General features: G+C 39.3%; 1 protein-coding gene across 5 annotated transcripts in view; it reads right to left on the bottom strand.

Moving 5' to 3' along the window:
* Positions 1 to 27,502, bottom strand: part of LOC109406023 (uncharacterized) — a 122,525-nt gene that overhangs the window by 54,306 nt on the left and 40,717 nt on the right. For all 5 annotated transcript variants that reach the window (XM_029876559.2, XM_029876557.2, XM_029876560.2 and 2 more), the window contains exon 2: positions 2,235 to 2,686. The gene's annotated coding sequence lies outside the window, so the exon portion shown is untranslated. The remainder of the gene's footprint in view (positions 1 to 2,234; positions 2,687 to 27,502) is intronic.

The raw sequence follows: 27,502 nt of genomic DNA, 5'->3' as shown, positions 1-27,502 counted from the left end.
TTGAAAAAAATATTGTTTGATTTGCATTATGAAGGATATGTTATTAAATTTGTTTGGGTTCCTGCTCATTGTAACATTTATGGCAATGAACAGGCGGATTTATTGGCAAAATTTGGGGTTATGCGTGGACAAATTTATCATCGTGATATATTTCCTTCTGAATATTTTCCCAATCTGAGAAATTATTCTCTAAATGCTTGGCAAATCAATTGGAATTCTAGTGATAAAGGGCGATGGTGTCATTCAATATGTCCCAAGGTGAATCATTTTCCTTGGTTTAAAAATGTATCTGGGAGTAGAAATTTCATTTGTGCTTTTTCGAGATTGATATCCAATCATTATATTTGTAATAGTCATTTGTATCGTATCAACATTGTAGATTCAAACTTATGCGAATGTGGCTTATCGTATGAAGACATTGATCACATTATAATTAATTGTTCTCGGTTTATTGCACCGAGGAAGATATTATTTGATAGCCTAATTGCAGCAGGTTTTTCAATTCCTGAATCTATACGGGATGTTTTGGGCTTAAAAAATGAACATATATTGAAACTTTTGTTCAAATTTCTAAATGAGATTGCCTATTTTGTTTGATACTGTTCCCCTTTTTTTTTTGGTATTCTTTATTTTCAGCCTTGAAGATTCGTTTCTGATGACCCCCTGACCCCTCCCCCTCCCCCATTAGGATTTCTGGATTTCCGGAGACTCGTTTTACGATTTGGCATGCTGTCCTCTTTCAAGATAGCGGCTCCGTTATGGTTCATTGCCGTGTGAGCCTTTAGTTTTAAGTTATTTTTGTAATGTTATTTGAAAAGAAAAAGAGGTTTTGTGCCTCTTTGAGAAAGATTTCGTTTTTGAAATGCCGAAATCACTCAAAGGGGTTTTTCCCTCTTTCTAAATTTCAAGTTAAAATAAACAATAATAATAATAATAATAAAACGCTGATTAGACCGGTCGTCCTCTATGGGCACGAAACATGGACCCTACGTGCAGAGGACCAACGCGCCCTTGGAGTTTTCGAACGGAAGGTGTTGCGTACCATCTACGGCGGAGTGCAGATGGAAGACGGGACTTGGAGAAGGCGAATGAACCACGAGCTGCATCAGCTGCTGAGAGAACCAACCATCGTCCACACCGCGAAAATCGGGAGGCTACGGTGGGCGGGTCACGTCATCAGGATAGCAACCCGACTAAAATGGTTCTCGAGAGTCATCCGACCGGTACAAGAAGACGTGGAGCGCAGCGAGCTAGGTGGGTCGACCAAATGGAGGACGATCTGCGGACCCTACGCAGAGTGTGGAACTGGAAACAAAAAACCATGGACCGAGTGGAATGGAGACGGCTACTACATATGTACAGCAGAGGCCACCCAGGCCTTAGCCTGATCGGTAAGGTAAGGTAAGGTTGCGACGAATTGTTTTAATTTTGGTTTTTTGAACATTTGGTAAATCCAATTGGAAATAATCGAAGATGAACCGCAGACTCCGTGCGGCTTCCAATATGGCATCAAAAACTACGTTTTCAATCATATCTTCAGTATCCAACAAAACACTCAACCAAGATTGAAGGAAGCACTAAACTAGACAACGAACTAGCATGCAACGCTCTGTGGGGCTGCCGAAAACTTTTCCTGACGGCTGCGGTGGGAAGCAAACTCGCGATCCTCAGCACGATGCGACTTAATGCTTGGAGACAATAGCCGCACGACCACGAAATCACATGGCTCACATTAAGAGGCATGTTAGCCAAACGAACATCACGAATGATCGACAATGCGTTCTAATCATTTCACAAGAAAGAGGTCGAACTGCTAGGTCTGAAACTTTTCGCACGATGACGGTTATTACACAGGTAAATGAATGATACTTCTGAGGTCTTCGTTGGTCTTCGTCGAATTTTTGGTTTTCAAAATATTATTTGGAAATGCGATAAGGCCACATCCGAACTTATATAAGGTCAACTCCAGCATTCCAACCAAATTTACAACTCCAACGGTGGTGTATATCCCATTTCTAAACGATCCATGCTTTACCCGCCACCGACCGGCCCCGGTTTATAATTTATATTTCGGTGTTTGTGTTTTGTGTTTGGTGTATTGTGCGCTAGTTAGCCACAGAGTAAATTTGCGTTAGCGGGCCGGAAGACCCGGGTTGGTCACGTTGTTGCCGGTCGTGGTCGCGGGGATGCAAAACTCAATTCACAACATCATAAATCGAATTAAGCACGCCTACCTATCACGCAGTGTGCTTTCCCATCATCATCATCACCATCGTCATCATCGTCGTCGTTGGCTTGGCGCGGAATGAAAGTGACGAGCTGCCGGGATCATGGTTTCAATCGGGGACTCGCCGGTGCGTGACGGAGCGAACGAGGACGATTTAGATTGTCTGAGGGTCTGGGAGTGGGGGGCCGGGGATGCTCTCGGTGAACAAATCCGTGCAGGCACGATTAAATCAGCACCGCACCGCGCCGGCTGCTATGGGTGGCCGGATGGTGACACGTTGAAAGAGACGGATTATTTCGAATCGTTATGTGTATAACAAGCTTAGTAGGCTCGTTCCGGCTCCCAGACTGATGGGATCATTATTTCCGGCCCCGGCGGTGCTGTCTGGGGTGATTTAGTGTTTGTGACACTTCCAGTCCGAGGTGAGTAATGATCCAAGCGGTGATAACAGGACAAGTTCTGCAAAAGTAAAAGAAAGATTAATTAAGATTGTGTTGCGAGCATTGCAATATAGATGCGAATAATTTATGTCAAAGAAAAAAAAAAGTTGGATTTTTATGTTTATGTTTATGGAACCTCAGTGATAATTTGATTTCGTCATACAAAAAAAAAATCAAAAGACAAATTATTCGATAATTCCAATGTTTGTTGATCTACATATATAAAAACGAATTTCTGTCTATCTGACCCCGACGTACAGACAGACAGACAGACAGACAGACAGACAGACAGACAGACAGACAGACAGACAGACAGACAGACAGACAGACAGACAGACAGACAGACAGACAGACAGACAGACAGACAGACAGACAGACAGACAGACAGACAGACAGACAGACAGACAGACAGACAGACAGACAGACAGACAGACAGACAGACAGACAGACAGACAGACAGACAGACAGACAGACAGACAGACAGACAGACAGACAGACAGACAGACAGACAGACAGACAGACAGACAGACAGACAGACAGACAGACAGACAGACAGACAGACAGACAGACAGACAGACAGACAGACAGACAGACAGACAGACAGACAGACAGACAGACAGACAGACAGACAGACAGACAGACAGACAGACAGACAGACAGACAGACAGACAGACAGACAGACAGACAGACAGACAGACAGACAGACAGACAGACAGACAGACAGACAGACAGACAGACAGACAGACAGACAGACAGACAGACAGACAGACAGACAGACAGACAGACAGACAGACAGACAGACAGACAGACAGACAGACAGACAGACAGACAGACAGACAGACAGACAGACAGACAGACAGACAGACAGACAGACAGACAGACAGACAGACAGACAGACAGACAGACAGACAGACAGACAGACAGACAGACAGACAGACAGACAGACAGACAGACAGACAGACAGACAGACAGACAGACAGACAGACAGACAGACAGACAGACAGACAGACAGACAGACAGACAGACAGACAGACAGACAGACAGACAGACAGACAGACAGACAGACAGACAGACAGACAGACAGACAGACAGACAGACAGACAGACAGACAGACAGACAGACAGACAGACAGACAGACAGACAGACAGACAGACAGACAGACAGACAGACAGACAGACAGACAGACAGACAGACAGACAGACAGACAGACAGACAGACAGACAGACAGACAGACAGACAGACAGACAGACAGACAGACAGACAGACAGACAGACAGACAGACAGACAGACAGACAGACAGACAGACAGACAGACAGACAGACAGACAGACAGACAGACAGACAGACAGACAGACAGACAGACAGACAGACAGACAGACAGACAGACAGACAGACAGACAGACAGACAGACAGACAGACAGACAGACAGACAGACAGACAGACAGACAGACAGACAGACAGACAGACAGACAGACAGACAGACAGACAGACAGACAGACAGACAGACAGACAGACAGACAGACAGACAGACAGACAGACAGACAGACAGACAGACAGACAGACAGACAGACAGACAGACAGACAGACAGACAGACAGACAGACAGACAGACAGACAGACAGACAGACAGACAGACAGACAGACAGACAGACAGACAGACAGACAGACAGACAGACAGACAGACAGACAGACAGACAGACAGACAGACAGACAGACAGACAGACAGACAGACAGACAGACAGACAGACAGACAGACAGACAGACAGACAGACAGACAGACAGACAGACAGACAGACAGACAGACAGACAGACAGACAGACAGACAGACAGACAGACAGACAGACAGACAGACAGACAGACAGACAGACAGACAGACAGACAGACAGACAGACAGACAGACAGACAGACAGACAGACAGACAGACAGACAGACAGACAGACAGACAGACAGACAGACAGACAGACAGACAGACAGACAGACAGACAGACAGACAGACAGACAGACAGACAGACAGACAGACAGACAGACAGACAGACAGACAGACAGACAGACAGACAGACAGACAGACAGACAGACAGACAGACAGACAGACAGACAGACAGACAGACAGACAGACAGACAGACAGACAGACAGACAGACAGACAGACAGACAGACAGACAGACAGACAGACAGACAGACAGACAGACAGACAGACAGACAGACAGACAGACAGACAGACAGACAGACAGACAGACAGACAGACAGACAGACAGACAGACAGACAGACAGACAGACAGACAGACAGACAGACAGACAGACAGACAGACAGACAGACAGACAGACAGACAGACATGGTTCTCGAGATATGACAGTTCCAAAAATTAGTTGTGTAAAAAATAGTGTTTTACCAAATCGGTTCTACTTTCGCGAAAGATTTTCCAATCAAGCCCAATTTTGTACCAATGATGCACATATATGTGATAGGTTAACAAACAGTCAAAATTTGAGATTTGTTTATGCACTCTATGAAAAATTACAGCTTGTTGAACTTTTTCGTGAGAGAAAAAAAAGTTGCCTATCCCTAACAGTTTGGCCATCCCCTGTACTTAAGACGCTTGGTTTAACCCGTAAACACCCGGGTCGATCTACTTTTGGAAGAAATGCAATATCTTCTTTGTTTTGGAATATTTTACCCCGGATTTTTTTTTATGGTCAAATGATATTTATGGTATTTTGAAGTGTCGGAAATTACCCAAGAACTCCTCCAAGCGTTCCTCGGAAATTCCTCCAGGAGTCCCTCAGAAATTCATCGTGATGTTCTCCGAGAATACCTGTACAAGTTCCTAGGAAATGTCTCAGGGACTTTCTTCAGGAGTTTCCCGACAGTTTCTCAGAAATTTCTTCAGGAGCTATGCTGGAATTCCTTCAGCAGTTCCTCAGGAATTATTTTAGGAATCTTTCTGATTATTTATCCTGCAGGAATTCCTTGGCAATCCCTCTGGAAGTTCCTCGGAAATTCCTCCGGAAGTTCCCCAAGGATTCCACGGGAGTCCCCCAAGGATTTTTTCAGGAGTTCCCTGAAAACTCCCCAAGGAGATTTTCCCAAGGGTTTCTCCAGAAATTTCTCCTGCATTTCTCCAGGGATTCCTCCAGCGATTTCTCTAGAAATTATACCAGGGATTCCTTTAGGAATTCCCCCAGGGATTCCATTGCGAATTTCTCCATGGATTCCTCTATGGACTCATCCGGGAATTCATTCAGGTATTCCTCAATGAATTCCTCCTTCAGGAATTCATCCAAGATTTCCTCAAATAACTTATCCAGGGATTTCTTAAGGAATTCCTCAAGCGATTCATTCAAGAATTCCAGAAATTCCATCATGAATACCTCCAAGATTCTTCAGAAAACCTCCAGAAATTCCTCAAGAAAATACTCCTGGGACAACTCCAGGGATTCCTCCGAGAATTCATTTAAGGATTTTTCCAGGAACTGCTCCGAGACATCTTCCGAGAATTCCTTCAAGAATTTTTCAAGGAAATACTCCAAGAATTCCTCCAAAATTTTCTCCAACAAATCCTCCAGGAACTTTTTTTAAGAATCCAAGAATCAGTCCAGAAATTCTTTCAAGAATTCCGACACGAACTCTAATAAGAATTTCTCCAAGACCTGTTCCAATACTTCTGTCAAAAAATCCTTCAAGAATCCCTCCAGCAATTTGGCCAGAAATTCCTTTTGAAATTCCTCTAGGAATTCCTCCAGAAATGCTTACAGGAATACCCTCAGGAATTTCCAGAAATTCCTTCAGGATATCATCCTGTAGTAATTCCAGAAGGAATTCGTAGAGTAATTTCTTGAGTAGTTCTTGAAGGAACTCCTGGAGTATGTGCTGGAGGCATTCCTGGAACATATCCTGGAGTATAACCAGGAAGAATTCCTGGAGAATTCATTGAGAAATGACTGATGGAAGTCCTGGAAAAATTCCAGGAGGAATCCCTGTAAGGAATTCCATGAAGAACTCCTGTTGGAATTGTCCTCCTCTCCTCTCCTCTTCTTGGCGTAACGTCCTCACTGGGACAAAGCCTGCTTCTCAGCTTAGTGTTCTATGAGCACTTCCACAGTTTTTAACTGAGAGCTTCCTCTGCCAATGACCATTTTGCATGTGTATATCGTGTGGCAGGCACGAAGATACTCTATGCCCAAGGAAGTCAAGGAAATTTCCTTTACGAAAAGATCCTGGACCGACCGGGAATCGAACCCGTCACCCTTAGCATGGTCATGCTGAATACCCGTGCGTTTACCGCCTCGGCTATATGGGCGCCTATTGTTGGAATTGTGTTACGGGTATAAATATTTGTTACATGAATAAGACAGAATAATTGTTTAATGTGTTCAAAGTTTAATATTCGTGCATTCTTTATGTTACATGTTCAATTTTAATTTGTAAATATTCCCCTTGTATTAATTAACATTTATAGGGTTCTGGAAGAATAAAGGCCCATAAAGTGCATTTCTATTTCGATTGTCAACATTCAGGCTATTTCGGGCCGCGATTAAGTCTAGAGACGTACCTTTCCCTGGCACAGACTTCAAGTCAAAGAACTCTAGTGATGAAACCCGAAACGGGATGCCCGATTAGGATTAGTTTTTCTAGACAAAACCAAGCTATGAACACAGAAACAAAGACTGTGAACTAAAAGGCAAACTGTCAACTGAAATACAATTCCAGGATGACTAATGGACCCAAACCAATACATCAAACCTCGTCATCCTGTGATCGGAACATGTTATCTATCTGGATAACATGGCACATTTATGCAAGGGGGAAGACAGCTCACTCCAGAGCAACACTTTGTAGATCGAGCAACTTTGAGTTGCTCACATTTTGCTCCGAAAAATGTAATGCATGCGGCTGCTTTGATCTACATTTATCAAACCCACCATAAGAATGACAGTTTTGCAAGAAGTGTGAATGTGAAAAGGCAACCAAAATATGCGTCTGATTATCCATAAAATTTTCTCTGATATCTTGGGGAGGTACTTGGTGGTTTACTTGGTAAAACACCTTAAATCTTTGGGCCTGAATGTGTAATATTTAATCCCGACAATGACACGGAGTAATAATCGTATATGATACCAGCGAGAATACGGTAGCTGCGGAGAACAATTTGTTTCATAGGTTAACGAATGGTAATGTGTCTCGAGCCCCCTTATGTTTGCTAGTTTTACACAGTTGAAATATGATCATCTTTTCATAAAAGGAAGATAATACTGTTCCGTGCAAGGTTTTGTGATGTGTCCGACATCTTTATGAAATCAGACACTTTTTACTACACAACTACTATCGCCCATTTATTGCTTAGTTTGCGAGTAGCTTTTGAGAGTAGACAGCAGTAGCTAGTCTATTAGAGAGAATAAGTACCCTGAAGTCACCGTTTTACGGGTTATTTGCACTACAGTAGCTGCACGAAATTTTCAGCTTAGGTAAACCCGAAGAAGAGTTTATCTGAAAACTACGTCATAATACTTTCGCAATGGAATCTGGAACTTTAGTGGGCTCGACCTTCATCCCACTCTAGCGTAGTGAAACACTTTTGAACACGGTCCGAATTTTCGTACAATAACTTTTCTACATTTCATGTTTACGCACATCACGTTACAGTTGCATCCGTTTATTGACAGCCACGGTTCAACATAACAGCAGGTTGCTATGCATATTCCAAGATCGAGTTACTCGAGTTGCTCAGAGCTGCTCAAAATCTAGCTCTAGAGTAGGCTTCAGAGCAAAAGCTGTCTCCCCCCTTGCATTTATGTTATATGTGTTGTGCTTTGTCAATTTGTGATGTCTCTTATTTGCGCATTTGTAAGGTTCTATGTGTCGATATACAGGGGATGGCCAAAATGTTTGGGATAGGCAACTTTTTTTTCTCTCACAAAAAAGTTCAACAAGCTATAACTTTTCATAGAGCGCATCAAAAAAACTCAAATTTTGACTGTTTGCCAACCTGTTATGTGTGCATCATTGGTACAAATTTGGGCTCGATTGATTAATATTTCGCAAAGTTAGAACCGTTTACGTAAAACACTATTTTTCAGACAACTCATTTTTGAGGTGTCATATCTCGGAAACCAGTGAACCTAAATGAATGGAATTTTGAACGTACACTAACAATATGTAAATGCTTCACAAACTATTAAAACATAGGTACTTTTTAAACGTTGGAAAAAGTAATCATCGATTGACACTTTTTGGATTTTTCTCGAAAAAAGGTAATTTTTTTACATCAATGTCAAAAAAAATTAGTGTTGATATCCAAAGATTTTCCACTTTTGTTCTCAAGTCATCTTTAATCAGATATATTAGAGCCTATTTAGATTAAAGGAAGAACACATTTAGTAATTTTTGTGTGGTATTGTAAATTCGACCTATTTTCCTCTATATGGGTAAAAACTTCAACCTGGTATAACTTAATTCGTCGTGAAAAAATATAACATTTTATAACGTTGTATTAAGTATCAATATATTGTTGATAAACGTTAAAAAATTCATTCAACTCGGTTCACTGGTTTCAGAGATATGACAGATCAAAAATGAGTTGTCTAAAAAATAGTGTTTTACCCGAACGGTTCTAATTTCGCGAAAAATAATTCAATCGAGCCCAAATTTTTACCAATGATGCACATATAATAGGTTGACAAACAGTCAAAATTTGAGATTTTTTGATGCACTCTATGAAAAGTTACAGCATGTTGATTTTTTTTGTGGGAGAAAAAAAGTTGTCTATCCCAAACATTTTGGCCATCCCCTGTATGTCAATCCTTTGTAATAATAAATTTTCTTTTATTTTTGTAACAATTGCTGAAGGAATTCCGTGATGAATTTGTAGAGGAATTCCTGGACGTATTCTAATAGGAACCCTTGGAAGAATTTCTGCAGGACACTGTGGAGGAGATGAATTCCTAGATAAATTAGCAGTTATTCATGAGGAAATTTCTGGAGGTATTTTTTTATTACTGAGAAAATTTGCTCACGATTTCCCAAAAAATGCAATGTGTCTACGATGCTTCATTCTAAAATTATAACACTAGTTTACAAAACAAAACAAAAGTCTTGAACTTCTGTCAACGACCAAAATTTGTGAAGCACAATTTAGCACTAATTTCGAAACCGTGCTTCGAAAAATTTTAAGTAGAGCAGTTTTTGAGTTTTAGCTCAATATCGAGTTTTACAACTTTTAAAAATATGGAATTTACTAAAATTCAAATATCTTGCGTTTTGTTCAACCAATTTCAAATCTTTTTCCAAAAATTAAAAGCTGAATACGATACCATTCGATCATCTGAATGCAGGTTTTGCGTCAAATTGATGAAATTCAAGGTATTGGCGAGTTTTGGTGACGATCTCCTTAAATTTTAGCCAAATGTCCAAAAATATATGAAGAAATGTATTTTTTTCAAAAAGAAAAAAACAATCTTAAAATTCTTTTTAAACGTTTATTTGACATATCATATGTAGGCGAATTACAGTAAAAAAATCAGCTCAATCGGAGCATTGATTACGAAGAATGAGATGTGTGAAGTGAGCGACGTTGCTTAAAAATAGAACAAAAATCGGTTTCAAATCATCACCCTTGTATGGAAAGTCGAAAAAAATTCCGCTCTACTGTAATATTTTTCCTTCGCGTTTTCGAACTCAGGGCATGATTCTACACCAAAAATGATCATTAGTTTACCGAGTTCAAAAATGCTGTAAACTAGTGTAATTTTTCAAACAAACGGCTCATATAGCACATCTGGACAATTTCCAAAAAAAATGGTCATAACTCAGGAACGGAGAAAAACCACATTTTGAAAATTTCACAGAATTATGTTATTTCCTATCAAAAATATTTTTTTTTTGAGAATTTTTCCGGACTTCTCAAATAGTTTTTCCGACTTTTCTAACCTGAAAAAAATTTCATTAAATTCTGAGAACCTTCGCATCAATTTGTACGATAAATAAATAAAATCCCTCATAGCATCTTTGCATCATTTAGCATGAAATGAGAAGAATGCCCATCAAACTTTTTGTCAAGTGGTATTTTGAACCACATACATAATTTTGAATGAATCGCTTATCGATTACGAATAAGTGTATTGAATTCTGAAACAGTAAGCGAAAATTAGATAGAAAGTGAAAAGCTGTTAGTGAAATTCATTTGCTGAAATACGATCGCGCTTTGAGCTCTTTAATTGGCAAACCACTTTTATTTACTTTCCAACAAGACATGATGTTCTCAGTTTACCGAAACGATTCATTGGGATAATAAACCGTCTATTTTAGGAACCTAATTCCTAACCGTTCAAAACAGAATTAACCTCGAGCGAGAATTAGCCAAATCCTGTCGTTAAGTACCGCAAAGGACCCGAGTGCCGCACCGCGCGTTCCTAATGAAAAGAAGTAATTTGTTCTGTTTTATGAACCCATAAAATTCAATTTAACTCGATTTTCTTCCTCGACAACTCGACAATGGCATCAAACCCTTAGCCCCACGGGGGAGAAGGAAGCAATCAAGGACAAACATAAAGAAATTAACGCACAGACAATCTAAACGGGCTCCCCCGAATCGGGCCGTTATTGTCGTGGAGATGGGTCCCCCACGGCCACGAGGAAAACACAGTCCCAAGCGCAACTGTCTATAGAACCGCCTCACTCCTCTTAATTTTAAGAAGGTGCTAACAATCACGTCCCGATACGGTTTCCCGGTTTTGTAATTTATGAAAATTGAAAAAAATTTCGCTTCGCTTTCAAACTCTGCTCGGAACCGCTGACCGGGTCCGGACCGGACCAGACCGGACGGACTGCACCCACGAGGGGAGCTTATCTCGGTCAATTTGTCGAAGGTCGGGCGATCAAATCGATTTCCATATACGTGTCCGATAGTGACCGACAAAAAAAAACTTCGGACCGGAGGCGAACATTTCGAATGATGAGCAAAAAATAGGGGGGGGTGATAAAAATTCGCACAAAATTATCCTCCAATCAATATTTCGTTCATTATTCGGTTCATTTTCCGGGAAATGATGGTGACCGTAGCGGGGATCAACAGTTTCCTCTCGGTCGGATAAACACTTCTTAGGGGGTGGTGGTCATCAGTGGGATATTTGTAAATTTGCGACTAACTTTCACTTTTTTTTATCTCTCAGTAGAACTTTTTCATTTGAAACACTAGTAAAAGTATTCACTATTCACTATTATGTACTTCACTGATGTAAAAGACAAATTTTTAATAAATAACTTTAAAAGAAAAACTAGAAAGGACGAGGAAATGGCTTCTCTGCAATTCACTATCATAATAGTTATTATTGTGATGAGTTGCAAAAAGAAGATTTTTTTATCACGAAGCGTACATTTATCCAACGAGGCTTGCCTCGTTGGATAAATACGAAGAGTACTGAAAAAAACGAGTTTTTGCCGTTTTAGTGTCAATACGGCCTACTATTCCTCAGCAGTTGCATTATAATTCATAATGCAACTCATTTGGGTTGCATTATGCATCATAATGCAATTGTTTGGCCAACAACCTGTGTTTCCACATCAAGAGCTTGAAAAACTGTGATCCCAAATAACACACATGTTATATAAAAGTTACGACAGCGCAAGTTTTGGTTGTATAGAAGTTTATTTTACGTTATTTCAACACAATGTTAGAATTACGTAAAATGAACTTCTATACAACCAAAACTTGCGCTGTCGTAACTCTATTATAACATGTGTGTTGCTTGGGATGGTTATAGCATATAGCTTGCTTGATACAAGTTTTGCGTCTAGATTGATGGAACACGTGGGTGATCCCGTTCAACCACCAGGAAGCATGATGATACTTATGAAAAGGATCATTGTTCGCCCATGACAACACTTATGATCGGCACTGTAATTGTGCATAAATATGTTGTATCGCTTGCATACAAGTTCTTGTACAAGTTGTATGCGCAACCCGTAGTGAAACGTCAAATTGTATGTTGATGATTATTGTCATTGTATCCATACTTTGTTGACGTTTGGACGAAACTAAAAGTCTTCGAGCCTCTGTTGAAAAACAATGCTGTGAAACTGGTTTCTGTTTCAGCGTTCGAAAGTCATCTGCGGCGGGATGAATTCCCATCGCAACAATCATATTACAGTGATTTTTTTTCTGATTACAAAAAAAAAATTGTATGCAACTCGTTGCAAAACTCAATTTTTACAGCATTCGTCATATTTATACAACTCGGCAAGCCTCGTTGGATAAATGTACAACTCGTGCTGTAAAATTCATCATTTTGCAACACGTTACATAAATAACTATTATATTACTCATTCCGGTAGCATTATGGTCATTTTTTCCGAACTGGTTCGTTATGCAGCTAAAATGAGTTACATAATGACAAATAGTTGCAGAATGTTCATTATGCCACCCACCTTAAGTTGCATTATAAACATTATGCAACTCAAATGACTTGTATAATTAAAAAATCATCGCATAAACTGTTGTATGTAACTCGTTGCAAAACAGGTTTTTTTCAGCACTCTTCGTATTTATCCAACTCGGCAAGCTTCTTTGTATAAAAGTATACGTATACGACTCATGGTGAAAAAAAAAAATAACCTTTTGCAACTCGTCACATAAATAACTATTTTGCAACTCGGCACTTTATATTCAATTTTATACGGCACTTCATGCTTCGTTTGCTGGGGAATATTTGTCTAGGTCTTTGATGTTTCGTGGCCTTGTTGTTTACGATTCGGACTTCCATTGTTTTGGAAAAAAAAAACAACGCTACCTCTGATTTACCCACACACTGTCAGTTTTGAGAAGTTGTTCTACTAATGCTGAACCGAAAAAGAGGTGTAGCTGTACCCAAGTAACCATTGATATAGAGCATTAATTTCGCTTTATAGTGTTTTATATGGCATGCGATATAAAGTTGTTTTGTCATATAGGCACCATTAAAGTAGGTATAAAGTCGAAAGTGGCGCTACTATTGTTGATTTAAGGCAAGCTTTACTGTGGCAAATGCTAAAGCATATAAAATGCTTGTACCATATAGCTAATGCAATCTAATCGTATGGAACGCATACTTAATGCATCATGTCAAAAAAATAAAAAAAAAGTTTTTCATTTTTTATCCATTTTTATCTTCTTATACCTGTTCCGATACTCTCACTTTGATGTTTTTTTGTATTTCGGGAATTGAACCTAGATTACTGAAACTGGACAACGATGAAACTCGGACGCGCTAACGCTGTGTGCCACGATACCATGTATTTTGCACCAGGAAAAATGTGCAACATAAGGTAACGTCGCAGACAGACGTTCTAGCTCGAACAAATTTATTCAAATTTTCTATGTAAATTTTCACTAGCGACACCTAGGCAACCGATTGCCACAGTGCAGTCGCGGGCAGTTGACAGTTTGAGAAACCACGTGCTTCCAGCCGCTTACTTACCACCCAATTCACCACCCACCGAAAAATAAAATCAAAACAAACACTGTCAAAATCATTCCTACATTTGCGTCACATTCACAAAGATTTCCCAATGCGAGTGAAGTTCATCCAAATGCAGTTTTATTCAAGCAAATCTATGTAAAATAAAAGTAATAATGTGTAAAATATTTTACAAAAGTCCTGCGCTAATTTGTGCAAAAGATTTTAGACATTAAATAAAAGTTATTTACTCTGCACAAATTATGTGGAAACATTATTAGCGTGCAACACGTGCGGTCTTTTCCCGCCATCCGGCTGGAAGACGACCGTGGTGACAGTGTTGTTGGTCGCAACGCACATGTGAGGCAGCGATTGAATATGAACGTCGCTAACGCCATCTGTTCGCTGATTGCCACTTGGAAATTTGTGGCGGCCATGTTTTTTACACAAGCTGCTGAGTCAAACTTGAACGTCTGTCTGCGGTAACGTATACTTAGCTCGTGCCTTATTGAGTTGTGTTTTCAGCAACTTTAAAAAAAAATGTGCTGGGGTCTGAATGCCATCAGTTATCTTTCTCTCGAATATAAATTCGTCTGTGTTGATTATGTTTTTGTTTTTGTTTTCATAGTGCTAACTTCTACCAAAAAATACAATAAATAAGAAACAATACAAACAGCGCTTTGATCCTTCCTTTATGAAATCGGGGCGTTATGTTAAGGAAACCAATACCCTACATAATTTATGTTCCCTCAGCATCTGATTGTTTTTATGTCCCAACCAGAAACCCATAAAACCATACATAATATAAATTTTCAAACAGCAACATCTGAGCATGATAATCTAAGTGCTACGCAGCAATCCATGAAAATTTTTGTTTGTTTTTCTTTTGTTTTGAATAGTTCTGTTTCTAAAAATGTTCTACAGTTCTTTTTTTCGAACTGAGGGGTATATTTCTGTTTACAAGGATGAAAGCTTTAGTAAAGGCATATATAAAGTATGCTTGCATTATTGATTGCTATAAAGCTTTTAACATGGTAATGCAATGAAGCATTAAACAACGGCCCTATAGAACTATACAGAACTGTCAAAATCTCGTAATGCTTCAACGCTTTCATAATGTAGATTAAACGCTTCATTACTTGACAGATGTAAAATAAAAGTTATCTTGCATTAGCTAAACTATAATACGATTGAAATAATGTTATGATATAATGCTTGTGGTTACTTGGGTAGTGTTTTCAGGATGAAAAGCCAGCTAGCCAACATGAAATCTAAGTTTGCCAAGAGCTTTTCCACAGAGAAACAGACTAACACAAGACGTAATACTTAGAACAAATTTCAATAAAAACATCGTCATGAAAACGCAATCGCCCAATGCTAAACGTATTGTGTTTGGCCGTGCCACCACTAGGTGGCGGTAGTGAGCAAACGTCAAACAGCAGCAAAATCGATGCCAGCGCCGCGAGTAGTGGTCAATTGACCAACTTCTGAATATTTGAAACATCCGTTTAAAAGGTGATCGATGAGAATCGATCAGAGTGTGACGTCTGTTTCTCTGTGGCTTGTTTGCGATTGTTACAATGACTTACAATTACAGTGGGCTGTTATGAAAAAAGACAAGGACACTGGGCTTACTCTCTCGTCATATCAATTCGAATATTGCAGTAATGCCAAGCCGAAATAAAAGCCAAAAAAAACTTTTTTTTATAAGGCTAAATTGTTTACCCGAATAAAAATTTGCATTAGCCTGACATTTAATTTTGATGTGTACATCAACATCAAGTTTTAATGTACTTCTGTCGTTGAACATTAGAATACATTACGATTTAGATGTGTTTATGCAAGGTAACATAATGTATACATCAGGAAATCAAATGTTTTATGATGTCAAGAATATTATCGAGAACATCAAAACCTGACGTTTTCAGATATTTTTTGATGTACAAAAACGTAAGATTCAAACGTTTTTCTGATGTATGCTGATGTATAAAACAATAGATTCAGACGTTCCCTGATGTATATTGATGTATGAAAACGTTACATTCCAACGTTTTTTCTGATGTTTTGCAATGTACAAAACGTCAAATCTAGACGTTTTTATATGTTTTTTTTGACGCACAGAAACATGCGATTCGCATGTATTTAAGATGTTCTCAGATGTTTTGAATGTTTTCTGATGTTGAACGTTAGAATACATTGCGATTTAGATGTGTTTATGCAAGGTAACATAATGTATACATCAGGAAACCAATCGTTTTTTGATGTCAAGAATATTACCCAGAACATCAGAACCTGATGTTTTCATATGTTTTTAGATGTGAAAAAACATTAGATTTAAATGTTTTCTGATGTATGTTGATGTATGTAAACGTTAGATTCGAACGTTATTCTAATGCTTTTCGATGTAAAAAACGTAACATCTAGTCGTTTTCAAATGTTTGTTCATGTACAGAAACATTATATTCTGACGTTTTTCTAATGTCCTCTCATGTTACCTTGAATTTTGAGGTGTTGTCTTTACCGTTTGCTAAAGGGGCACATTAGGCCCAAAGAGGGTCACCACCATGTGGTCCGGTAACCCTCTTCAAAAAATGCATAACAGAATTTTTGATATGCGCAATACACGAGCCGACACGTCCCTTTAGATAATTGGAGAACCAAGTTCGTTATCGATTGATATCTTCGTGATTCAACGTTAGAATCTGATGTCACCCCGTTTATTTCGATGTTTTTACGTACTTCAATTTACTTAAGCATGACGTTGGCGTATAATGTAAGATTAGAAGATAACGTTTTTGAATGCATTTTGATGTTTATGCACATGACATGACATGAAGTTTGATTAACATCAACATTAGAAGTAAACGTTTTTGGGTGTTTCCTAATTTTTATGAATACGTCGTTCAACATCAGTACGAAATTGGGGTTAGAATTTAACATTAGAACCCAACGTTTTCAGATGTATCTGCATTTGTAAACGTCTAGAGGTAACGTTTTTTACATCGTAAAACATTAGAATATCGTTTGCATCTAATGTTTACATACATCAACATACATCAGAAAACGTTTAAGTCTTATGTTTTTGCACATTAAAAAACTTCTGTAAGCATTTAAATCTAATGTTTTTGCACATCAAGAAATGTCAGACATTTCAGGTTGTGATGTTCTGGATATTGTTCATGACATCAAAAACATTTGATTTTCTGATGTATGCTACCTTGCATAAACACATCTAAATCGCAATGTAATCCTGATGTAGGAGACATCAGGGAACGTCTGAATCTAATGTCCTTGATTTTTAAAGAGTAACGCGTTCAACATCAGTACGACATTAGCTCATAATGTAACATTAGAATCTTACGTTTTTAGATGTATCTTGATGTTTATGAGAACATCGGTTTACATTACATGACGTTACTTTTAAATGTAACATTAGAGCCTAATGTCTTTGAATGTTTCTTGATGTTTAGACTTGCATCATTATACATCAGCATGACGTTACAATTTGATGTAACATCAGAACTTAATGTTTTAGGATGTATCTTGATGCTCATGAGTACGTCTTTTTACATCAGCATGACGTTACATTTTGATGTAACATCAGATCCTAACGTTTTTTTATGTATCTTGATGCTCATATGCACATCGTTTTACATCAGTATGACAATAGATGCTTATGTAACATTAGAGCCAGATGCATTGTCACGTTTTCATATGTCAAGCTGAAGTCAGAGTACATTAAAGCTACAACATAAAACGACAGTACTAAGTGTATTGATGTTGTTTGCTAATGCTTAGCTACATCTCAATTTGTATTCGGGTAATTATTACCTTGTGGAAAAGTAGGACGCTGCTTTCATAAACAAAAATCCTTGATTAAACATCAAAACTGTACATTCCTAAACATGTTTATTGGAATCTATCCACAAATGTAATGCACTCTGAGAATTCCTTGCGTTCTTGCTGGATATTCTTCTAGATTATTTTATGGATTCCTTCAAGGAATTTCTTTATGAAATCCTTCAGAAGCTCATTTATTTATTCCAATAGAAGTTGTTCTGGATTTCTTTCGAGAATTCCTTCTGGGATTAATTTGAAAAAAAAAAATGATCTGGTCATTTCACCAGGAACTCATGGAGAAACTCCTGAAAGGTTCTAAATTGGACCTTCTGGGGGATTCAAGAAAGGAACTTCAGTTGAATTCTTCTTTTCAAGAGAAACTTCTGGAGGATTTCCAAAAAAGCTATTTGAGATTCCAGGAATGAGCTCCACGAGAGCAACCCAAGAGAAGAATGTTCGAAAGAACTCCTGGAGGACTCCCAGAAGGAGTTCTTGGAGGATTTCCAGAAGTTGGTTCTGATGCTTTCCCAGAATTCTCAGAATACACTTCTGGAGGATTCCTGGAAGAAACTCTTGCGGGAAAATTTTAGGGGATCCTGCAGAAATTTCAACACCTTTCTGGAATGAATCCCCAAGAAGCTCTTGGAGAAATACTGGATCGAAGTCAATCCAGAAGGAACTCGTGTAGGACTCCTGCAGGTATCCCAGACGGAAATCCTGGAAAAATTCCTGAACTAATCGCAGATTTGCTGAAAGAATGAACTCTTGGAATAATCGTAGAAGAAACTTTAGAGAAAATTGCAGTACAAGTTTTGGATGAATGTCAGAAGCGACTTCTGAAGGAATCACAAATGGAATTTCTGGAGGAAAGTCATAAAAAAATGAATGAATTTCTGTAGAAGCTTTTCTAGAATACTCCGAATGATCTTCAGAAGCAGCATTTGATTCCATAGGAAATTTCGATTCCTTGTGGAAGGAATGCTCAGGCGTAAATGACAAAGGAACATCCGAATTAATTCCAGAGGGAACTATTCAGGAAATACCACAAGAATTTCCTAGAGAAATCCTAAGAGTCAGAAACTCTTTTAGTTATCCAGAAGAAAACTTTCACACGACATTTTTTTAAATCCGAATCGTAAGCAACAAGGCCATGAAACGTCAAAGACTTAGAAAATTTTTCCGTAGCAACCGCAGCATGCAGTGCCGTTTTGGTATCCAAACAGCCTACTTTTCCTCACTATTCGAATAAGGCTATTTGAAGATTATCACCCTTCTGTTTTTTTATTAATATATTCATATTATTGATTTATATCATTAATTGAGAAGGCCACAACAACATTTTGTAAACAAACATGTTTCTATCGACATTAGGCCTTTTGAACTGCACCCACACACCTCACCACCACTAACAGAAAGCGCATACATCAAGCTTTCTGTTAAGGACAAACGTCTTGAAATCCCGCTTCAACAATGCATTGGAACTTCAGACGCACAAATCTCAAGAAGCAAGCTTCAAACAACGGTGAATTTTATTATTCTGTTCTTGCTCACTTGTAATAAGCTTAAAATCAGAAGATGAGGTGCGCTGGTTTTGTTTACGAAGATATTTATGCGCTCAAAATCGTGAGTAGGAGCAGAAGTCGGCCATTGTGGCGGCCATTTTGGGATTCTTACAAGTCTGTTCTTAATGGTGGTGAGATGCGTGGTTGGATCCCAGATGGCCCTAATTCGTCAGAAACGTGTTTGCACAGAGAAACAGAGGTCACACTCTCATTGCTTCCCATCGATCACCTTTTTAACGTTTGATTCAAATAAAAGGGAGTAGGTCGATCTACCACTCGGGGCGCTGGTATCGTTTTTGCTAATGTTTGACGTTTGCTCACTACCGCCATCTAGTGGCGGCCCGGCCAAACACAGTTCGTTTAGCATTGGGCGATTACGTTTTTGTAACGATGTTTTTTAATGAAATTTGTTCTAAGTGTTACGTGGCTAAAGCACAGCTTGCTTGATTCCCCAATGAATCACCGCAAAGCACGATGATACTGAAACCACAGACAAACAGATGTCTCACTCTAACCACTTCCCATCGTTTCCCTTTTGAACGGACGATTCAAATATTCTGTAATTCGAAAATCTCTCGCTCATGGCTTTCGCATCGTTTTTGCTCCTGTTTGACTGCTGCTCACTACTGCCATCTATTCAGTGGGTTTTGCGAAATACAGCGTAATTAGCATTGGGCGATTATGCTTTTGTGACGATAATTTTAATCGCACTTTGTTCCAAGTGATACGTTTGTCTGTGCTGAAACCCTCCCCCATATAAGAAGGAATCTCAGAAAAATTATCTGGAGAAATCCAGTATCATGGAAAATCTTGGGAGAAATCCTGCAAGACATACCAGGAAACTTGACAAAAAAATCAGGAGGAACTAGAAAAATCCTGGAGGAATACTAGTTAAAATCCCCCGAAAGAATCCTGAAGTAATTCCTGAAATAATCTCAAGAGGAGTCCCTATGAGGACCCAGGAAGAAACCAATGGAAAACCCAGATGTTTGTTTGTTTGTTTGTTTATTACCAGGGATTTTAACCTTTTATGGGTCATTCATCCCGTAAATCCCAGATGGAATCTGTGAATATTGCGTAACTCACTGGATCAATCCGTTCCCCGCCATCTAAGCAAACTACAATAGAATCACTTGGCATAATCTGGAACCACACAATGAAGGCGACTTGCTCCGCCAAAGCTCCTCTCCTCAATAGTCCTGTTTAACGACGTAGCACAGACAAACAGACGTAACACCTTGAACGGTTTTCATGAAAATCCATCGCCCAGTTCACACTACCATCACCTGGTGGAAAAGTTGCACGAATCACTGTGCTGTGCAATATCGTCAACAGAAGGCGCTAGTGTGAAACGTCAAACGCACAGAAAAACGATGCGCGCGCCTCTGGTCGTGAAAGCCACAACTATGAAAATTTAAAATGATCGTTGAAAGCTTTGTCGATGGAAATTTCGCAAGTGTTACGTCTGTTTGTCTGTGGACGTAGGTTGAACTTGCTCGAAGTTGCTGCATCCTACTCTTATCCATTTGTCAATAAATGGGGAAAAACGGGATGGAGTAAGTTCGATCAAGTTCAACCTACGTCGTTGAACAGGACTAATGAGACAGCTCCACACTTACGCCGTCGTCATGGTGCTGTCTATCACTGATGCTTGCTAAGGGACGGACACTCAAAGGGATTAACAGTAAACTATATTCACACCCCACCGAATCTAAAGAAAACAAAAGGAATCCATGAAGAAATCCCGAAAGGTATCCTGGATAACCATTAAATTTTTGGAAGAATGCACTGAAATAATCACTGAAAGAGTTCTGGCAGAAATCCCTGCAACTAATTTAGGAAGAATCAAATGGAAAAAATCTTTTAAAACTGCCGGGGCCCGTGGCGTAGTGGCTACACGTTCACTTCATAAGTGGATGGTCATGGGTTCGATCCCAACCCCGGCACTTGCAATTTTTCGTCAGTTGCTCTTCCCCCCGAAAGCAGCTGACACCTGACCTTCTTCTGAACATATGCTCTAACGGACCCGGAAACTTGGATATCGGCTAACGGCAACTCATAATGGACCCCCAATCGGACTGGAAAGGAACAAGAGCTACGCATCAACATCCTCGTGCTCATCATTCTACCCATGGACAAGGTAGAAAAGTGACAGCAGCGCAACGGAAACCAGTTCGATATAGTATAATTAGAATATAATACATTAAGGCGCTGTACCAAGTGTAAGTGCAGCCACCAATTGGAATCGCTCACGCAGTGCCCTAGTGGACAAAAGAGCTGTAAAATAGGTTAAATGATTGAAGAATAATAAAATAAAATCTTTTAAGGAACCCCTGGAAGAAATTCTAAAACCCCTGAAAGAATCTCTGTATCATTAAAAGAATCTTGGGAGGAATCCCGAAGCAATGCCAGGATAAATTCCTTAAAGAAACTAGGGAAGAATCAATGATGGAACCTCAAAATAAATTTTTGGAGGAATCCCTGAAAGAATCCAGAAGAAATCTCCAAAGGAATCCCTAAATGAATCTTGGGAGAAATATCTGAAAGAACACCAGAAGAAATTACGGGAAAAATCAATAAAGAACTCTCAGAAGTAATCCCGGGATAATGACGAATGAGAAAATGATCAAGTGTCACAGTGATGTACAGTGTACACTGTAAATGCGAAACGATCCAATATTGGGCTTATTTATACTCGAACCCGCAACAATCCCTCGTGCAGCTGCTACTTCCGGAAGTTAAGAGTTGGTGCTATCCGAAACCTGGATCGCTTGAAGATCAGTCGGAATGAACTGTGGCAGCCAACAATCGTAGAAAGAACGAGCTGTCAACTTGCACCACCACAACAACAATTGGATTTGTGTTCAATAACGAATCCGACGATCAAAACGTAAACAAATATAGAGTTGCCAAATTTCAATGAACGAAGTGGTGTAGGGTGACTAGTATGTCGAATTAAAAGTTTACCCCGGTAATTCGACAACAATCATTGTTGAATTGAAGGGGTTTTACGGTATCTGCAAACAGGCTTGTTCGCACTAAACACATGGAAATTCTGCTCTTTAGATTTACACCAACAAAATCATCATAATTATTCAGTCTTCTTATCTTAACTGATAAATGGATGTTGTTGGAACATCTAGAATTTTATTTTGTTTAACCGGGCCATCACTAGGCGGCGGTAGTAAGCGAACGTCAAAAATGAACAAAAACGATGCAAGCGCCGTGAGTGGCCAATCGACCTACCTACACTGAAATAAATTTTGTTGTGGAAACTACCAATTCCATAGTAAAATTTCTAACCGTACCTATGATTCTCAACCGACAACAAAATCTGTTAAGGTAACTGAAATATGCTTGAAATTATAATGCATTGTAGTAAATTCAACTAAAAGCGTAGTCGTCTCAACAACAAAACATTGTTATTTTTTCCTGGACACGCATTTTACAACACAGTGTGGTTAAAAATACAATGCTCATTTGTTAAATTAAGACAATTTTTAGTAATGTTAACTGCACTGCTAGTTAAGTTGACAGTGTTTAGTAGAATTAACTGGAAATTGTTGTCGGTTGAAAATCATAGGTATGGTTAGTAATTTTACTATGGAATCGGTAGTTTCCACAATAAAATTTATTTCAGTGTACTACCGAATATTTGAATCAGCCGTTGAAATGGTGATCGATGGGAGGCGAGCAGAGTGTAACGTCTGTTTCTCTGTGGATTCTCACTTACAACGCCAATCCCACTGGTGCCTACTTCCCCCTATACCTACCCAAAATGCGCCCTGTTTCGCTGTTTTCCAGGTGCTTATTTGCACATTTTCCCTCCGGCCATTCCACGTTTCACAATTTTATTTCTGAAAAAAAAAACTTTGCAAAATGCTCCTCCTCGTTCCAAAACTTAATATTATTGCTGGAAGAGGAAAAAAATAAGAAGAAGAAAACATCTCACATCCTAGCAGAAATGAGCGGAAAACCGTTTATACTTACTCGAGCGAACGAAGAACTAGAAAGTCAAACAGACGCTGCTGTGCTGCTGAGTGACTGCTCTTCTATACGTTTGCTGGAGGAGACACAAAGTGAAAAGTTAAATCTGGCAAACCGTAATGTCACCGCCGGCGACAGACATTCGTCAAACAGATGGACGCAATTTGTCTGCTCTGCTGTTTTTCGTGGGTTGGGTGCTTTTAGAACTATGAGGTTTCATGTTTGCATTCCCATCTAATGGAGAAAAGTGGATAATTTTAATTAAGAACTAGAGAAATTGAAACAAATATCGATACCTACATGAATGGATGAAGTTTACTTCAACTGTTCAATCTTTTTGTTTCAACTATAAAATATGCTGTAAAAAATCTGGTCAAAGAGAAATATATTTCAAATCCAATTCAAATCCAATCTAAATCCAATCCAAATCCAATCCAAATCCAATCCAAATCCAATCCAAATCCAATCCAAATCCAATCCAAATCCAATCCAAATCCAATCCAAATCCAATCCAAATCCAATCCAAATCCAATCCAAATCCAATCCAAATCCAATCCAAATCCAATCCAAATCCAATCCAAATCCAATCCAAATCCAATCCAAATCCAATCCAAATCCAATCCAAATCCAATCCAAATCCAATCCAAATCCAATCCAAATCCAATCCAAATCCAATCCAAATCCAATCCAAATCCAATCCAAATCCAATCCAAATCCAATCCAAATCCAATCCAAATCCAATCCAAATCCAATCCAAATCCAATCCAAATCCAATCCAAATCCAATCCAAATCCAATCCAAATCCAATCCAAATCCAATCCAAATCCAATCCAAATCCAATCCAAATCCAATCCAAATCCAATCCAAATCCAATCCAAATCCAATCCAAATCCAATCCAAATCCAATCCAAATCCAATCCAAATCCAATCCAAATCCAATCCAAATCCAATCCAAATCCAATCCAAATCCAATCCAAATCCAATCCAAATCCAATCCAAATCCAATCCAAATCCAATCCAAATCCAATCCAAATCCAATCCAAATCCAATCCAAATCCAATCCAAATCCAATCCAAATCCAATCCAAATCCAATCCAAATCCAATCCAAATCCAATCCAAATCCAATCCAAATCCAATCCAAATCCAATCCAAATCCAATCCAAATCCAATCCAAATCCAATCCAAATCCAATCCAAATCCAATCCAAATCCAATCCAAATCCAATCCAAATCCAATCCAAATCCAATCCAAATCCAATCCAAATCCAATCCAAATCCAATCCAAATCCAATCCAAATCCAATCCAAATCCAATCCAAATCCAATCCAAATCCAATCCAAATCCAATCCAAATCCAATCCAAATCCAATCCAAATCCAATCCAAATCCAATCCAAATCCAATCCAAATCCAATCCAAATCCAATCCAAATGCATCATTTTGGTAAACAATTGTCTGCAGAGTGTTCTCTGTGCTTCCAACACTCTGTTATTTTAAGAGGTAGGTATAAATGCAGCATAACCAAAAACTGATAACCATACAAGTAAACTTTTTTTCGGAATGTACAGCGAACAACCATAATGAATCACTTAGCACAACTATCTACCGAACAATAACATGTACCTGGGTGGGTAATCGCCTGCTCCCTCGCTTGGAAAACCTGTAAATTTCGTTACACAGCTCGTAAAATTCAGTTTTGAGCAAACTGAACTTTTTCGACAAGTGGAGGCATCCCCCGCAAAGCTAACTAATGAAATCCCACAAAAGAGGATGTGTTGTAAAATGTTGTGCTAATGCGGTTCAAATTGTCCCCTGTGCTGGGGAATTACATCGCCCTAGAAGTACGACAACCGGTGGTTCCAACTACATACCGGGGAGTCAAAAAGGTAGATTACCAGAGATTTTAATATCAATTTATAGGAAAAGTTTCTCTTTGTACCGATTGCATTGTCGAGTGACTCGAGTGCGACTCGCTTAGATAATTGAAATATACATATACCAAACCCCCACCTCTGCACTGACTGTTCGTTTGATGAAATTGTAGACCACTTCAGGAGTAAAATTCCATAGATTAGATCTACTTCGGCAGCTTCGAGAGGGGTTAGGGTAATAATTGAATTCTGATGTCCTTCTGGCTGAACGTGCCGGAACGGACGCGGCATAAGTGGAGAGTTTCGCTAACAAATGGAAACAAAAAAATTGATCGATTTCAGTTCAACAAGGGTGCTCTCTAGAGCATGTGCTTTTGTCCATCCCATCGAAGCACTGCATGCACTGTGATGGCGGAACAATGCCGTGACTGGACTGTCTAGACAAACATAGCCATCGATTTCGCGGGATGAATTTCAGCAATGCGGAGATTTAATTTCGATTTAGTTTGCCAAAATATAATTCGGAAAATCTTCGGATTCCTGTTTTCCAGCATTGCATTGTTTGCCACGGGTTGGATCAATTTTCCACCGAGGGGTGCTTGTGGCACATAACGAGTTTTGGATCAATGCGGGCGTGTAGGACTTCGGTCCTATGCTGCTATGGAATGTGAGATGAAATGTGATTACCAGCAAAATTTATGGATGTTATGTTTTAGCCGTAATAGATGCCTTGTTGATGTGAACATTTAGTGCACAGACGAAAAAGTTTTAAATATGTTAGAGAGTTGGGCATTGTTTGGAAAAACAACCATATCACAAAAATCCACCATGTCAAGGCCCGTGGTGCAGTGATCACACGTTCGCTTCATTAGCAGATGGTCATGGGATCGATCCCAGCCCTGGCACTTGTAGTTTTTCGTCAGTTGTTCTTCTTCCCGAGAGTGGCTGACACTGACCTTTTTCTGAGCTCATAGCTCTAACAGACCCGAATAATTGGATATCGGCGAAACGGCAACTCAGAATGGACCCTCATTCGGACCGATAAAGGAACAGCAGCCGCATATCCACATCTTCGTGTTCATTATTCTATCATGCACAGAGTAGCAATGTGAAAACAGCACAAAATCCATTTCGATTCTCCATATATTTCAATTACTCAATTTTAAGTTCAAATTGGGGATTGGTTAGAAATTGACCATGGGCTTGGGATTAACATAACATCCTCAATTAACACGTTCCAAGCAGGGGACAAGCATGCGGAAGGTAGGCCTACTGCTCATCTTTTGGGAGTGTGTTAGTGTGACTGGCAACGCGACCAGAAGCCTGGTCGCCTGGATAAAAACTAACCATAGGGTGTTTGGAGAAAACCATTCCTGCACCATACAGTGTACCAGCTACAATAAAGTACATACACAGATAAACAGACGTAACACTCTGATAATTCTCATCGTACACCGATTTAACGGTCTTTTTCAAAATTTGATAGTTGGCCAACTGCCGAACCGTGGCGCTCGCATAGTTTTCGTTCGAGTTTGACGTTTGCTCACTACCGCCACCTAGTTGGTGGTCGGCCAAACTTAGTCCTTTTAGCATTGGGCGAATATGTTTCCGTGACTATGATTTGAATCGAAAAATGTTCGAAGTGTTACGTCTGTTTGTCTGTGGTACATATATTGTAATGAAATTTTTCGCTATACTATACATTTACATTGGATTTTTATGTAACAATATATCATACTGTTTTTCTTACGTTTGAACCATTCACTTTTCCGAAACATTATTTTTCCGTGAATATTTAATTATTTATTCAGTTTAAGATTTTGTTGATGTTTGTGACTTTTTTGATGCAAAGGAAAGTAAAGAGAAAAAAAGTGAATAAGTTGAAACATCAATTTAAAGTCAATAACATGTTTAAATCAGTGGTAAACCAGATGTCCTAAGAACTGCAGGTCCAAGCAGGGGTCCAAGAGATATGGCGGGCTAGGTGTGTAGAGTGCGGTAATTATTAATCCTTTTTAATCGTTAGTAAGAGCAAAACGTGTTGTGTCCGTTCTCGTTGTCGCGTCTCGTGGGTGTAAATAGTTCTTACGTGTGCACAAACCCAAGAAATTGAGTGAAATGAAGGCTACGACCTCAAAGTGCTTTCGCCTTTA

This window comes from Aedes albopictus, chromosome 2 (genome assembly GCF_035046485.1).
Source record: "Aedes albopictus strain Foshan chromosome 2, AalbF5, whole genome shotgun sequence".
Taxonomy (NCBI): domain Eukaryota; kingdom Metazoa; phylum Arthropoda; class Insecta; order Diptera; family Culicidae; genus Aedes; species Aedes albopictus.
The sequence above is the reverse complement of the archived record's forward strand: the minus strand, read 5'-3'. Positions and strand labels throughout refer to the sequence as shown.